Source organism: Pundamilia nyererei, unplaced genomic scaffold (genome assembly GCF_000239375.1).
Source record: "Pundamilia nyererei isolate P.nyererei 1_Seehausen unplaced genomic scaffold, PunNye1.0 scaffold00148, whole genome shotgun sequence".
NCBI classification, from domain to species: Eukaryota; Metazoa; Chordata; class Actinopteri; order Cichliformes; family Cichlidae; genus Pundamilia; species Pundamilia nyererei.
Genome location: NW_005187549.1, coordinates 221,283 through 226,794, shown reverse-complemented (window position 1 = coordinate 226,794; position 5,512 = coordinate 221,283). Strand labels below are relative to the sequence as shown.

Below are 5,512 nucleotides of genomic sequence, written 5' to 3'. Positions count from 1 at the left end.
ACACCCTGGACAGGTCGCCAGTCTGTCGCAGGGCCAACACACAGGGACAGACAATCATTCATACTCACATTCACACCTAGTGTCCAATTAACCTATCCCCACAAGCTGCATGTCTTTGGACGGTGGGAGGAAGCCGGAGTACCCGGAGGGAACCCACGCAAACACGGGGAGAACATGCAAACTCCACACAGAAAGACCCCGGCCTGATGGTGGAATTGAACTCAGGACCTTCTTGCTGTGCGGCAACAGTGCTAACCACCGTGCCGCGCATTCAAATCAATAAAGTCAAATATGTTTTTGCATAATTAATGACTGCATCTCTCCTGCTAATGAGACTGCATTAAGAATGAGATCATTCTGCTGTCAACCCGTTTCAGCGATTCATTCTCTAAATCTTATTTTGTCATTTCACTATTTTGTTTTATTTTGCGCTGTAAATGTAGTGCGAGCCACTCAAAACGGAAAAAGTCCACATTCTTTGATTTAAGAAAACACAATGACGAATATAATATTCAGGCCACAAATACAAATATATTAAATATATAAAAAAAGCTCTCACGCGTCAGGAAAGAAATTATGTAGTTTAACATGAACGTAGTTTGTTTGTCTAATGTTGTTGGGCTGTAACATAACTGTAAGGTGACGGGTCTCCTGGTAGCGCGCCTAGGTTTGTGTCTTGCGCTCCAGCGGTGGCATGACGTAGCCTTCAGTTAAGCTCGTCTTAATAATAAACACGCAAAGCGGAAATTAAGCGACTAGACCACCAGAATAACTGCACAGAAACGTCACCACGTTCGGATTTTATTGCTGTTTATTAGCAAAACCTGTTTTACTGGTCCACGTATACTTCTTAATAAGTTACAAATGATTTTGTGTTGAGGTGACTGGTGTTGCCTTAATTTTTGCTTCACTTCAGAAATATTATTACTGAAGGCTATTGAAGCTGTTCCTGCTTTCTTGTGCTTGTTTGTTTGAAAAGCAATGGCCGGAAATACTTCATTTTTAATTTACCGGACATTGACAGCAATGATGCTAGCGCGATGGCAAATTACAGCGTACACTTTTGGGGGAATTCGCTTCGTCCCGCTACAACTACCGCATCTGGACTGGACTAATTACGTTAGCTGGTAACAACTACGCTTCTTCTCCGCCTGGTGTGACACAGAAAGCTTCTGTCCGAGTCCACAGGATAGGGAGCCGGAATTCGGCAGCTGGAGGTGTTACGATAAATTAGCATAAATACTATTATCTGATGTGCTGTATGAGGTGTTACTGAATTATGCTAGTAACAAGCTAGCTAGAATGGCATGTGGCGATTCCGGTTTTAAATGTGACATTTGGCTGTCATGAGTGAAGCTTTAACCTAAGCCCATTGACTTTGGTTTATTTATTTGTTTTCAAACAAACGTTAAAGCTATAGTTTGTAAATAAAATAAGCGACGATTTATTTTCGTCCCGTCAACGCCACAAGACTAATGGCATGGGTTTTTTTCGCTTTTAGTTTGAACGCAAATCTGGTCATTTCCTGTCTCCTCTCGGACAACCTCGGTTGACTTAACGCAGCTGGTGAAGCAGTGGACGCACCGCAGGGAAGTGAAGTTGAGCATCCTGCAGGTAATGTAAGCTCATATATGGTGTCAAGGGGGCGTTGTTTGAAATATTACCATTTGTTGTGCTATTTTAGTGTATTTGTAGCATTGTACACGCCTTTGCTAAATAGTTGTAATCCAGCGTGTTTTTTCTAGTCGCTATTTGTTATGAATGGTAAAATAAAAATATAGTCAACATATGGTGACTAGCACGGGCAGAGCAGTCGGAGGACGCTTTTATGCGTTTGTAATATTTCCTGCTTGCACGATAGAAATGTACGCGGCTACCTGAGCTGCTGGTGGGCTTGCCCATTCCCAAAACTGGCTTCATTCATTGTCTGCGAGAGGGAGGAGGTGATGGTGGTGAGCTGCGGCAAGTCGGTCAGAAGTGAACATAAAGGGACAGGAAGTGCATTGATTTCAGCCTAAATTAACGCCTTGTGACGTAGAATACATCGGTAACTGGAGATAAAAGCAGCTGGGTGGTGTTAAAATTGTGTGTGAAGTGAACAGCGCAGGGCTGTGGTTGAGAAAAAAAACACAGGAGGAGAAGTGTTTGGGATTTCTTTTACGACGCCGTTTTATTTTGAAATCACGTGGATGGTGGGGTTTTTTTTTCAGTAAACTTGACGCCGAACGTAGTGGCTCACCTTGGCTCTGTGTGTGGCATTATGTGGAAAAATTGGAGTGGTCTGCCTCTGCGTGTCCTGGGTGTTTTGCTAAATCTGTATTTCCTTCTTGTGACAGGGCTGCGGCTTGAAAACGCTGCTGTGCGAGTATTCAGTGCCTTAAATCGCAACAGCTATCTCCTTTCACCCAGTCACTCCGTTTAAAAGCCCCCAAACTTGCTGTTTTACACAGGTGTGAATCACTGCTCGTGGTTTGTTATTGATTAGTCAGTGTTTGAGTCGGCAGCGCGTGATGTTGCTCGGGGCTTCAGCAGCTCTTTGTAGCAAACTAGCCTCCATTCAAAAAAATCTGGCACTTCAATATTTATTAATTCTTCTGAAAGTGCGCATGCTCAAGAACACTGTTTCTTTCTCACTTTTTTGTGGTCAGTGTAGCATCCACCTACGAGCACTTTTATTCCCATTTTTGTGTAGAAAGACAACCCTGTATGTTCAGGACCACCACCACCCCTCTCCCCGCATTAAAAAAAAAAAAAGATTTTCGTCATACCGTTGTGAGCAACATGGAGTAAAATGCGAGATTTTCTGAACGGACTCACGCTACACGCAACGGAAAAAGGCAGCTACGCTGTCTGCATTACGCCTTCCCCTTGCTCGGACATTTCTGCATAACCTGCTTGGCAAAGAATCCAATATGACATCATGCGTGAGAAGAAAAGCACTGATAATGTTACATAATCACAACTGAGCTTAAATTGGTGGGCTTGATTTGTATGTCAGTGTGGTTGCCAAATGGATAAACTTTACTGTCCCTGTGTTGTATGTTTGGATTTCTGTAGCACCAGTTGCTAATTACTAGTTGAGATGAAAATGGTGTGTACCTACAAAAGGGCAAGATTTATTGTACTGCTCAGAGCTAAAAATGATGCTGGATTCCAGGGCATCTGGGGACAGCTGTGGCTGCTGACTTTGCTACAAAAACAACAGTGTTGTTAGTTAATCCTTCCAAGACAGCATTTCTGGAAGCAAACTGGAGCTTGGGACAGTGCACTGGTTCAGTATTTTTTTTTATTTTTATTTTTTTGGGGGGGGGATAGTCACTGATTATCTAAATCCACTTGTTCCTTCAAACGTTTCATGTTATTTCCTTTTACTAAATGACTGAATTGGGGTTCAGTTTTTCATTGTAAGCATGTGTTTCTGCTCCTGCTGAAGTGAAACATGTTTCTAGGAAATACTAATGGATCACAGTCATAAATTAATGCTCATCATGAGTCAAGCTGGGTAAAGCAGTTTGCTTCATAGTTTCGTTTTTACACGTCTCATATGGTCATGTCTCGCTTTGTAGTGAAAGGGTCAGATTTTTGGCATTCCCTGGAAAGGCTTCATGTTAAAGCCTTGGGGCTGTGACTGTGGTTGTTTATTCTAATCTTCTCTTCCCCCTGTGCTTCACCTTGTGAAGGGTGCGCAGGGGACACAACAGTGCAGCACTGGGTCTTCCAGCAGTCAGTGGTGTTCTCCGTGCCCGCATCAATCACTCACTCACTCCCAAGAGGAGCAGAGGCAGCTCCTGTCAGTTATAGGATAAATAAAAAAAAGCACAGCTTAATATTTTTGAAGCATAAAGCTGTTTGTGTTGCTGTAAATATTAACTAAAGCCTCCTTTTGAAAGGATTCCCATTAATCTCATGTAGTTTAACGTGTGTCATGATCAGGGCTTAAAGTAGACTTTGGAACCTAAGATCCATGTTGTGCTGGAGCAGAGGAAAATGACTGAGTTCTGGTGTTCTTGTTTCATTTGTCGATTGTCCATTTAATAGCTGCACCTCTGACGTTTACTTCTCAAGCGACCAGCAGATAATTCATAAAGGTATTGCACAAATGATGGAAAAATAATTATTGTTTCATATCTGTTGCTTTGTTGTTCACATAATTATTTAGTTTTAGTTAATTTAGTCAATTCTGTTCAAGTGCAATCTTGAGTCAGTCCATATCTCCTTCCAATGAGCAAATTCTTTTTGTAATTTCTTTTTTTTTTTTAAGGTGGCTTTAAGCAATTGTTCTCCTGGCTTTACAGAATTAGTATACTCCCAGTATCTAAATCTAACTATTTTCTGAGCAGCGTGTTGTTGTTTTGTTTTGGGGGTTTTTTGGTTAGTTTTTTTTGCCTTCTTGTTTGTTAATTTATAAAGGGTTGAACCTGTTTAGTGTATACACATAATGAACAATTTACGCACTTTGTTACTAGCAGCATTTTGGAAAAACACATAAAATGACAAAGATAACAGTTTGGCATATCTTCGCATGGTGTCCAGTGTCTTCTTAAAAAAAAATTGAGGAATCTGGACAAGTGCAGGACAAAAGAAGTAGCAGAAAGTACATCAGTATCTAAAAATTGCGATTAAGAAATCAGAGAAAGTCCAGCAACGACCTGAGACACGCCCTGAGAAATGCATTTGTGCCTTCAGTTGACCCCTCTGTTCACCAAAGCTTATCAGAAATCGTCTACAAGGCACATTGTGGAACATTCAGTCATGGACTGGCCTCCTCAGAGCCCAGACCTCAACGTTACTGAAGCAGTGTCCTAGCAAACATTACCCGTTGAATAACTGTTAGTATTTCTACGTTTATTCATGGTTGGAAAACAGTTCCAAAATGAAACTTGAGTTCAGTGTTGCCTAGATGTTATTTGACTTTCTAGTAAGAGAAAATTTCTGTTCGCTAATTATTTTCTGCTATCTTTGTGTTAATTAGAATAAAATGAAATGTGAAAAAAAGTTTCTCAGTAGATTGAATTTAAAAAATAGAAAAGTCGTCTATAATGCTTTCATAAATGTGGAGGAGATCATTTTAAGAGTCTGTGTCAGCATACCACAAATTAAATACAATTTAAATGTAGCTAATACTAGTCTGTATGCTTTCTTCCTTTTTTTTTTTAACCTAATAACACAAAATCATATGTGATCAACTCCTGTAAATACAGTGTATAATAGATATGAATATGCTTAGAAATGTCACATTTTTAAAAATTCAAATTTTCATGTCAGTAAACTCGGTTTTAAATTCTAATGGTTTAGGAGGCCATGCTCTTGGTAACACCCACATGCTCAGTAAGGATACGGTAATCAATACTGCAAATCCTAATTTTGAATTTTGAACAGCTTTGACAAAAATCAATAGGAACACTTCAGATTAACTACAATTTCCAGAGAGCCCTGACGGTGCTCAGGACACCCGATAACTAGCTGAGAGCAGCACCTGTTGAGCCCATGATTCAGTGATGAAACTCAGCCT

General features: G+C 40.6%; 1 protein-coding gene across 3 annotated transcripts in view; it reads left to right on the top strand.

The window, feature by feature from the left end:
* Nucleotides 1-1,026: 1,026 nt before the first annotated feature.
* The window catches only part of hivep3a (HIVEP zinc finger 3a), a 60,003-nt gene continuing 55,517 nt past the window's right edge, over nucleotides 1,027-5,512 (top strand). For 2 of the 3 annotated variants that reach the window (XM_005744682.1, XM_005744683.1), the window contains exons 1-2: nucleotides 1,027-1,217; nucleotides 1,502-1,614. The gene's annotated coding sequence lies outside the window, so the exon portion shown is untranslated. The remainder of the gene's footprint in view (nucleotides 1,218-1,501; nucleotides 1,615-5,512) is intronic. The other variant, XM_013913742.1, reaches the window with a different exon arrangement.